We start from the raw sequence: 11363 nt of genomic DNA on the forward strand, positions 1-11363 counted from the left end.
ATCCCTTTTGCATAGGTAGCCAATGTGATTTCTCCAATGGTCATTTTAGTTTCCCCACTGAATCCTACCAGCATTGTGGACTTGTTGATGATACTCTTTTCGTCAATGTTCATATGTCTCACAGTATCGAGCACGATGATGTTTGCTGAGCTTCCGTTGTCAGCTAAGATCCTTTTAATCAAGCAGTTTCCAACTGGGAGTAATATTATCAGGCCGTCATGGTGCCCTTCCACTGCATCACTTTCCTCGAACATGACAGGGATGTCTTGTAATACTCCGTATATTTATGTATTTCTTAAAAGTATTTAAGTATTTATAAAATATATTTTTAAGGGCTTAAGTATTTTAATTAAATATTTGGGTTTTTCTACATTATAATCCTCTAACTTTATGTTTTCTACGATGTGCCCCCCTTTTTGAGAAATCCACATTGTAACCCCAAAATACATTTAGTTTCTATGCGGTGACCTTGTCGTTATCCCGCCGTCAACAAATTCCGTTAGTGGAACCCACTCTCCACTTAATAATTATTTTTTATCGATTTGCGTGTTAAAAATTGTTCCGTAAAAGGTTTTGGGGGCTATTTTGGCTCTTAAGGGTCCAAATTGAGCTCAGATTTGGCAAAAAAATAACGCAAATGTCTCGTTTTGCGTATTAAATACGTAAACACGCAAATCGAGACATTTTTTATTATGCAAAACGAGGCATTTATGTTATTTTTTTTTCTAAATCTGAGCTCTGTTTGGACCTTTAAAGACCAAAATAGCTCCCAATACCTTTAACGGAACCATTTTCAACACGCAAATCGATAAAAAGTATTATTAAGTGGTGAGTGGGTCTCACTAACGGAATCTGTTAACGGCAAGATAACGATAAGGTTATCATATAGACACTAAACGTATTTTGGGGTTACAATGTGGATTTCTCAAAAAGGAAGGCACATTGTAACCCATTTTAGGCCAAATGTTTACTAATTATTGGGCCAAACGTTTACTAATTATTGGGCCTTGTTTAAAATATCGTATGTAAACTAGTCCTACATGCTCTTATTGGAATAACCCATTTCATTTAAATAAGTCCAACCCTTTATTTGAACCCTTGTGGGTCAAATATTTTATAATTCAAGCCCATTTATTTATTCAGCCCAAACTTAAACCCTATTCCCTACTCTATAAATACCTCTCAAAACCCCAAAATATTCCCATATAAAGAGGCTCATAATAAGATTTTATTAAAGTAAGTAATCTTTTCTTTAATTTCTTTTTCTTATTTTCTTTCTTTTCCCCTTTTCTTATTTTTTTCCCTTGTTTTCTTGTTGTACGTAAGGAATTTGGGACTAAACCCCACCTCACATCAATACTTCTTGTTGCCGCCTCCACAGCCACTCTAACGAGCCACCTCCGGCCGCCCAGCAACCGCTAATGAACAGCCGGCCAACCACCACGTCCACCACCGTGAGCCACCACCTTATCTCTTCTTATGTTTTAATTATTCTTCTTACAATTATATATATTTGGGTATTGATTTTGATTGTTAAATTATGATTAGTATGTTTTAAAATTGTGTTTTAATGGTTAAAGAGTATATTTTCAGATTTTGTATTGTTTTAAATTATGATTTTATAAAGTATAAAAAGTTAGGGTTTTAATTATAAAAGTATTGATTTTTAGGGTTCTAACTTATAATTGATTTGGGGGTTTTATATACCCAATGATTGTAAGTGATAATAAAGCTTAAACACTATATTTTTATGAAGTTTTAATGAGATTTTATTTAAGATAAATTGCTGGAATTTTATTGTAAGTACTACTTTTGTGTTTTATTAAAAAGGGGTTGATTACCCATAAGTAGAGAAGGTTTCAAGTGGTTTTAATATAATTTTTAGATTCATTTGATGGGTGTAAACCTAAAAAGTATGCTGGAATTTTGATATAAACACTATAATTGAGTTTTTACTTTGTGGTTTTGATTACCCACTTAAAGAAATTTTTTTAAAGGTTTTAAACAAAAAATTTAGCTTATTAGAGAGGTTTTAAAGTGTTTAAAAGTTGTTGGAAATTTGTGTAATCAAGGGATTAATTGAGTTTATATACTTGGTATTGTAGGAGACTTTAAGTTGAGTAATTTCTAACATTGTGGCTAGTTGGGAAGACGATTTGAGGTACCTATGCGCGTAGGATATTTTAATTATGCATAGTACCATGTTAGGAAGTTAAATTGGTATAAGTACGAGATTAGTATCATGTTAAGTTGTGTTGTGATACTTTAATTGATTGATTGGTTATCCATGTCTTATATGTAAGCATGTGAATATATTGGAATAATTATTATGAGCTTGATACAAGTTGAAAGAAATTGAATCATATTATATTATTTATTATTCATTATAAAGAAGGCATGTAAATAATAGGCAAGGCTTATACATGTTTAAAAGAGCTATAATTAGAATTATTTAACATGATTCATGAATTTTATTCTCACCCACTTATTATTGGTGTTAAGTCAAGGAAGTTAGTTTATTTATTTTCTCACTCAAGTAAATTGAGATTGAATCAAGAAAGTTTATTAGTGCGTTCTATGCACCAAGGTAGTAATCGTGCAATTTTGTGCACAAAACTAGGCAAGGAACCTTAATTAAAATAAATAGTATGTGCTCACTAATTAATTCCACAACGAATTGGAATTATATTGTTTATACTTGACTGATTGGTTGGAGTCATCACATGTTAAATTGATAAATCACATAAAGTGTAACATATAGGAGGAGTTATAGGGTTTTATATTTAACCATAGCTTTTACAGGGGTACAAGACGCTGTACTTTCTTTTATTATTATTTATGCAATGGAATTCCGTCAGCAAGGTGTGACATAGTAGGTGCCAATTGGGGTAGCTCCCTGATTGGAAGCTCCATTTTTAATGGGCTATTTTAAGGAAGGAAACCCGTTCGATGCGTTATCCAAAGCTATATATTAATAAAGTAAAGTAGAGTCATGACTCAAAGGTAAGTTGACTTGTGTTGTATGGCAAGCATGTTTTATTTATTTATTTATTGTCCATTGCTAGGATATTCATGTTAATGTGTTTACTCTATTGGTGCATATGTACTCAGCTTTTGCTGATTCGTACTTTTGTTTTTGTGTTTGACTTTTCTTTATATTGGTCCTACTATGACCCATTTTATATGGCGAGTAGTGAGGTTGAAATAAAGAGAAGTACAGGTAGAAGAAGCATATCAAGCATGATGGGATTGATCGAAGAGGGTTATATGTTTATTTTTTATTATTTATCATATTGGATTATTTATGTAATTGTGACACTAACATTAATTATTATCTATATTTTAGTTTGGTTTTTAAAAGGGCCTTTGATGGTTCCAATTTATTGGTTTGATGTAAGTTGGTTTTATAGTTAAGTTTAGTTTTATAAAACTTTATTTTATTTGAGTTTTTGAAAGTTAGTCTTCCGCTGTGTGACTTTGAAAATAGCCTTAGCCATTATCACGATGGCAGTAATACTTTGGATATTTCCTAAAAATGAGTTTTATTTAGAGCAAGAACGTATTTTAAAGAAAGGGAATTTCCGGGGTATTACAAAGTGGTATCTGGGAGCTTTGGTTGAATTTTAATTACCACTAAAGCCAAAAACAATTTTTTAAGGTACCTATGTTCTAAAAGCTTGGCCAGTACTTATTTATATTATTTTAAAAGTATTTTAAGAGTACTTATTTTTATTCTAATTTCTTTTATTTTAGTGAGCAAATTTTAAAACGAGAAGGAGGTTTGGATTTTTTTTAAGACCAAATTTTTATTTTTATTTTACATAGGTCCGATTTTTTTTTAATAAGGGTCAAAAAATTTATTTTTATTTTATTTAATATTGGTCCGAATTTTTTTAATAAGAGGGCCGAACTTTTTTTTATTTTTATTTTCGATGGAGTTCGAATTTCTTTTAGTTCGGACTTGTATTTTCGAAAGTTAAAGTTCGATAAAAAAACTTAAAAAAAATATGTGTGCAGGTATACGAAGGAATTAAGGTATGTCATTATGTGTTAATCGCTTTTGAAATCATGTGGTGAGATTGGGTAGGAGTCGAAAGGACATATAGGCTAGAATTTGATTTCTTTCCTATGTGCATACTTTTTATGAGGTGTTCAAGCATGTTGTATGACTAAGTCTTTATTGTTGGAAGCATGCAATATGTGAATTATTATATGTGAGCTATTAAGATTGTATAATTGAACACCGAACTTAATTTTCTGCAAGAACTTTATTATATTGTTTTGGGAAGGGTTTTCTATTGGTAGTTAAGCCCTTTTTCTTGCAGGATCCCTAAACCTATACCTTGTGAGTTCCTATGATGAGAATTTTGAGGAATGTTAAGGATTTAGAGAGTTCAATTCCTTATGTTAGGATTGTTCGCTTCAATGTTCTTATTTGAGATGTATTTTGAAAGAAATATTGGGATGCACATAATCACATGGGTGTGAGTATTGTATTTTGTATATTTTGTTGTGACACTTTGCCTAGTTATTAAGAATAAGTACTTGAGTTTTGTTCACTTATGTATTGAAATACCAAAGTATAAGGATAAAGAGATTGAAGTTAATGCATATGGTTAAAGAGCTTAAAATGAGAGCATTTGGGATATTATCTATTCCGAGGAAAATGTTTTGTCTTTGAGCTCGAGTTTGAGTTGAGATCGAAATTGAACAAGAGCCCATGGGAGGTGAGCATAAGAATTGTATAAAGATGAGTAATGATGAAAGTTATTATGAGTTAAGGGATACTAAATTCAAATCAATTGGAGTTTGACTTCGTAAAATTAGTGACTTATCATTTCTTATGATTATAGTTATTTATTTTGAGATTGAGAATTGAGCATATGTATTTTAATATATGATTGGAGTCTTGAGAGGTCATGATTTTGTTAGAAAATTGAGGACTTTTGTTTTGTTGAACCTTGAGGATATTGATTACATTTTATTTTAGAGTATGAGTTTGATTATTTAACCTCGAGCTATGAGAATAGTTATATTCTATAAGTCATTTTCTGAACCAATGCTTAATCTTGGAGAACTCTTGAATTTATTCAACTACTCTTTTATAGTTATTCAACAATCCTATGACTCTTTTTGTTTTTCCAAAGTGTTACTAATTTCTTCTTTCCTTTTTGAGTAGCAGTTTATGGGAATATTTTTATTTTTGATTGTTTATTTAAATATATGAACTATGGTTTTTTATCAATCAAGATTACATGCATTCGAATTATTGAGAATGAGGACATAATTGTCTTACCTCAAACTTTAATTCGAAATAATTGTTAATTGTTAATTGTTTCTTGATTGAATTTATTGGTTGGTGTTAGTTGAGTAGAATAAGAAGCTGTGTTTCAATCCAACCTTTATAGCAACCGATTTTATCATCAAGAAAGTATAGTAACAAGAAACGATTCCAGTAATGGAAACGATTTAAGCAAGGTAGAAAGGCAGGTTTGATTGCTTTCCAAGAACGATATAACCACCAATAATCCAGCAATGGGAATAGGGTGTAACAAGATAGTGTAAAGAAGTGAAAACCACCTATATACCAAAGGGAGATCGATACCCTAAGTTTTCGAGGGTTGAGTTAAAGAGTTATGCAAGTTGTTTTAGAGCAATTTGTGTCATGAGAAATTGAGAGTGAATAAAAGTTTGTATGGTAAGTAAAGGAATAAGTTGATTTTATCATGTCAATGGAACGAATAAGTTGTGAGTACACCTAACCTTATGTGAGAGACACTTGAGACAACAAATCGGAGATAAGTTTTTTAGTCTTTCATGCACATAGAAGAAAAAGGTAGTGAAGTTTATGTGGGAAATGAAAAGATTGCTTGATTTGGAGTTGTGCTTCAAGTTGTTAAGGTCTCTAGGCTTTAAGGGAAATGATGTTGATAAGAAGCTTAAGGGAATGAGTTGAAGGATAACGAACTATGAGTTTATTGGTAGTTGTCAAGTGATGGGAAGGAGAACGGTAGGTCGTTGGGCTACCACCCCACCCAATCAAACAAAATTTGTAACTTAACAAACCCCTATTTAGTGTAGTGGTAAGTCAAGGTCGAACCCAAAGGAATGGAGGTCGAATGCACAATGCCTAAGTCAAGCTATTTCGGAGTCAAGTAAAGGGGGTTTATGAAGGAAACTAGAGCTAGAGCTAAATGATGCAAGAACTTGTATGAAATCAATCTAAAGGCACTAGGGCAATGGATCCACATGTAATCGTAATGGAAAATGGTAATTTGGGAGGTCAAACCGACTAAGTCAAGTGATATGAAGGAAGATCATCATGTATCCAAAAGAACATACCAAGATGGTTCACCCAGAGGTCTAACTAGCGTCAACTACGCTAAACACTACCTAGGGAACGTCACAAAGCACCTCAATCATGAAATTGCAAGTTACTAATCAATGGTCCGTATCATAGCAAGCTCACAATGCAATCTAGTGCAATAATCAAAGATGGCCAAACTTCAATTAATCACACACATGCACATGAATTATTTACCAAATTTAATCATATCATCAACTCCATCAATTATCCCCAAATTACTCTAATCCATCACTCAAACAATGCTTCACCATTTCCCTAGCTAGAAAACTACTCACTAGCCATAGGAATCAAGATCAAAACTACAACAATCATCAATTTCATCATCAACATAATTGAAATCAAAGATTAAACCAACAATCAATCAAAAATCAATTAAACTACAATCAATCATCAAACAAACTTCAATCAATCATCAATAACATGGAAAACAAATGAAATCAACTAGAATCAAACTTTTATTGAAATAAGAAGAATATCCTTACAAAACTTTGATCTAAAGATCAATTACAATGAAGAATTCTTGAACAATCACCAAAAACCATGAGTTTCTCTCTCTTCAATCCTTGAGTTTCTCTCTCTAAAATTCTATCAAAAACTAACTATGAAATCCAATCTAAAAGCTTCTTTCTAAAAATAGAAAGAAATAACTATATATACAAAGAGGAGGTCGGCATTGACGCCCAAAAATAGAGCCTCGTAGGTGCGGGCGCTCAGAGGAGAGAGAATGGTGCGCACGGGACACACCCAAAAATAGACCCTCGTAGGTGCGGGCGCCCGCACATTTCTGGGTCTTTCCCCCTTCTTCTCTTCGTCCTAGCTCAAGCGGTGCCCACGTCCTAGATGATGATGATGGAGGACAAAGTAGGCAGAAACTTTCTTGAATTTCTTGAAAAGTATAAGCCATGAAGAAGGCATATACAAAGCCTTGAAGCTTGCCTCTTGGATCCACCTTTGACTTGAAGCTTCTTGCACCATCTTTAGGCATGAAAACAATGAAAGCTCATAGAGAGGAAGCTCGGGAATTCTTGGACAATCAATTACCACCTACAAACAAATGATAAAAAGCAAGTAAAAGAGAAAAATAACAAGTAAACTAGAAAAAGCATGAAATAGAGAAACTAACTACAAAAAGCATAAAATGAAGAAAACAAGAATAAAACTAAGGAAAACTAAAGAAAAGAGAGATAAAATGAAATAGAAATCATCCAAAAAGGGACCAAATGAGTGCCATAAATGTCACTCATCAAATTCCCCCAAGCTAAACTTTTGCTCGTCCTCGAGCAAAACAAAGCAAGAAAGATTAAGGATGAAAATTTTATTCAAAACGAAAAAGAAAGACTCAAGATAAGAATATACTAAAACTCACTGTCGTAGGAATCACGGTTGTTTTTAGCTACAACAAGGCCTTTAAACCCCAAAGTCGCCTATGAGGACGAGTGAGGTCTCGTAAGGGTATCCTAAGAGTTTGACCCATAACTCTCCACCAAACATCAATGAGGCAAACCCTAAAAAGGAAAGAAAATAAAATGAAAACAAACCTTTGCGAAATGAACTAACATAAAGACTATAATGAAAATGAATGACAATCTTTCTCAAGTAGTTAAGGTATGCACGTTTCAAGATATCCAAGGTTGATTGAAACATAGGGTATGCTAGGCATAGGAACTAGTCATCACAATCCACGTTCATCCCAAACAATCTTACCGCGTTCTCCCCACTAGTCTCAAATCTCCCCTTAGTGAGTGTCCCAATGATTCCTCGAAGGAACCGGAAAAAGAATTATTTTAAGGCTACTCGACAATCTTGACTATGCATCCCCTCTCCTTAGGCAATGACCCATGATACCCTCCCCCGAATAGTGACTCAACTATCTAGGTCGAAAGGTCTTTCCCCAAGGTTGTAATGTAAGGCATAAAGGGTGAAGGTAGGCTAAAATTTAAAAATTTGGTGATTTTCCTAAAAAGTGAAGCAAAAGGGTGATCAATCCTTAACACCACAATCAAGAAATTACCAAACAAAAACAACACCCCCAAGCTTACTTGAAGCTATACTCACAAAAATATATACAAAAAGCGTACACGCTTCTCCCCCAAGCTAAAATGAAGCATTGTCCTCAATGCTTAGAAGGAGAAAAGAATACATCAAAATATCTTTGAATTATTCACTTTTTCAACTTTTTTTTTTCCTTTTTTTTGTAATGAATTTGCAATGTCCTTGCCTTTTACTTAATTCGGACGGCTTTTCCTATATGCAATTATTAGTCCATGCCCATTTTGAAGTAGGACGGCTTTTCCTATATGCAATTATTAGTCCATGCCAATTTGAAGTAGGACGGCTTTTTTCACAAATATTTGCCATTATTCACAAAGAAAATGAAATCACAAACTTGCATTCATAGAAACCAAAAGTCCAACTTATCCACCACAAACTCCATCTCAAATGATCATATTGCTTCACAAAAACCAAGAAAATATAGAAAATGAAACAAAAGGTCAAATAACTAAAGATGTGGCTTGGAAAGAAGGGATAAGGCTCAAATGGTTGCAAGAAGGCAAATGTAAACCCAAAAATAAAGAAAATAACAAAGTATAACAAAAATGAAAAATACCACCCCGAAAAATGTGCCTTTGTCCTTCCTAGATAGTTCGGTCTCGTGTTTGAGAATCATACATCAAGCTTTATTAGATTAGGTTTGCATAGGCAAGGATCCACGCCACTCATACAAGGAATGTTGAAGGCTAGAAAAACAAGTAACCTCACAAGGTTGTGGCAAAAACTCACTAGTGGTGTCAAATCAACTATAGGAAGCAACTACCAACATGCCTCAAACAAGTAGAATCCGGCTTCATGATCCTCCTAGTTCAAACCAACTACCCTAGCATACACTATCCTAGAGTCAACCGAACATAGGCTCAAACCGTGCATACCTTTACAACCTAGGAAGAAAATCATGCAAAAGACAAGTCCAATGTACAAGGTTCATTCCATAAGAAAAAAAAATGAGAAATAATGCCTCAAAATCACATCAAAAATGAAAAGAAAAATAAAGGAAAGTAAGAGAAAAAGTAAAATAAAAGAAAGTAATAGAAAAGATACGGAGACATAGAAAAGGAAATATAGGAGAAATAGCATGCAAAGGACTAGAAAGCAAGTTAAACACATAAAATTCCCAATCGACAAACAAGTGATCGATCGACATCAAAGTCATCGATCCCAAACACATTACGTGTTAACAGGCATCCATCCTCGAACCATTCAACTTCTCCTAAACTAATCCTATTCTATGCAACCAAGGAAAATAAAGAGAAAATAAGAAAGGTCTCACCGGGCTTCCAAGCTTAGCAAAAATAAACGAAGCGATTAGAAACCACCTCGTAGCATTCCATATCCATAAGCTCTTCAAGGAACCAAGTGAGAAAAAGAAATAAAAGAAACTATGAACAAAGAAAATGGTTAGTAACTTCAAAACAAATAAAAGAAAACAACAAATAAAAAGAAACTAATCCAATCAAAAAGTATATACAACCAAAGAAAATAAAGGCTAAACTAACCAAAGAATAGAAGAATAAAAAAAAAAAAAAAAAAAAAAAAAAAAAAAAAAAAAAAAAAAAAAATAAAACTAAGTAAACAATTAAGTCTAAACTAACTAAAGAACTACTCTAAACTACAAGATTTGGATTTAAGGGATTTGGATCAAAGGGTTTTGGATTAAGGGATTTTGATATAAGGGATCATCAACAACAACATGCCAAGCGAAACATCACCACAAACAACAAGCATCCAAGCAAATTGGGCAAACAAGCGAGCTACAAGGAAGGTATCCTAGAGATCAAGAAAATGAGGAAATCAAACAAGAGGAATAAAAATAAACATGCAAACAACCAAGGTATGTACACAACAACAAAATTGGTCACCGATCAAATTAATAGTTCCCCCAAGCTAGATAAAAATACATCTCAACATCCCAATCAAAACAAAACATGCATCAAAAATATAAGGGATGGAGGCAAAAAGCATGAGAAGCTAAAGGGAACTAATAACTACTACCATCACCACCACCACTCCTACTCGGCCCGGCCCCATCGGGGTCCTTGTTGCGCTCGGGGTCATCGAAGGGATGAGGGTAAGGCTCCCATCCTCCGGTGTACACCTCGGGCCACCCATAATGCCCCTTGAAAAGATCATGTTGCCAAGAAGCAAGAGGGGTGAAGTTATCGGGCAAAGTGAGTTCGAAGGGGTGGTTGGGATGGGCATGGGGGTAGTTAGGATCACCCCTATAGTCACTACCACCCGGAGCCTTGTAATCATAGTTACCGTGCTCGTCCGGATAGTAGCGACGCTCGGTGTCGGGGTTAGAAGGCCCCGACCAATAAGGATGCCCATACGAAGGTAGAGGACCTTGTTGGGGCGGGAAGTACGGATAGTTAACCGGGGGAGTAATGGTCCCACGGTTAACTTCCGCCTCATAAATTTGTTGTTGTTGTGCAAACGTACCTTGTTGCATCTCTTGAATACCTCTTAGTTGCGCATAAATGGCCCCAAAGTCTTGATCATACATGCCATCCATGTGGATTTTCAATCCACTCATTTGCTCACTAAGAGCCCTCAAATCCGCATTGGCATAAGGATGTTGCCCTTGCTCTTGCTCTTGCTCTTGAGGAGCTTGTTGTTGTGGAGAATGTTGTTGTTGTTGTTGTTGTTGTTGTTGTTGTTGTTGTTGATGCTGTTGTTGATGTTGTTGTTCCTCTTCATCATCTTCTTCCTCATCCTCATCGGAGTCGAAGTTAGGATGCCGAAAAGACTTGGGGACATGCCACACATTGTCGGCGATCCGGGCCAAAGAAGTCAAGCCGGGGTTAGGCATGTAGCACCAATGCTCGTTGCCCCTAAGCCACTCATATCTCCCTTCGCTATAGCCCTTGGAGATGAATTGGATTTGACCCAATTGTTGCATATCGAGGTAGATGGAAGTACTATCCCCGATCTCCTTACAAAA

Source organism: Chenopodium album, chromosome 12 (genome assembly GCF_948465745.1).
Source record: "Chenopodium album chromosome 12, dcCheAlbu1.1, whole genome shotgun sequence".
NCBI lineage: Eukaryota > Viridiplantae > Streptophyta > Magnoliopsida > Caryophyllales > Amaranthaceae > Chenopodium > Chenopodium album.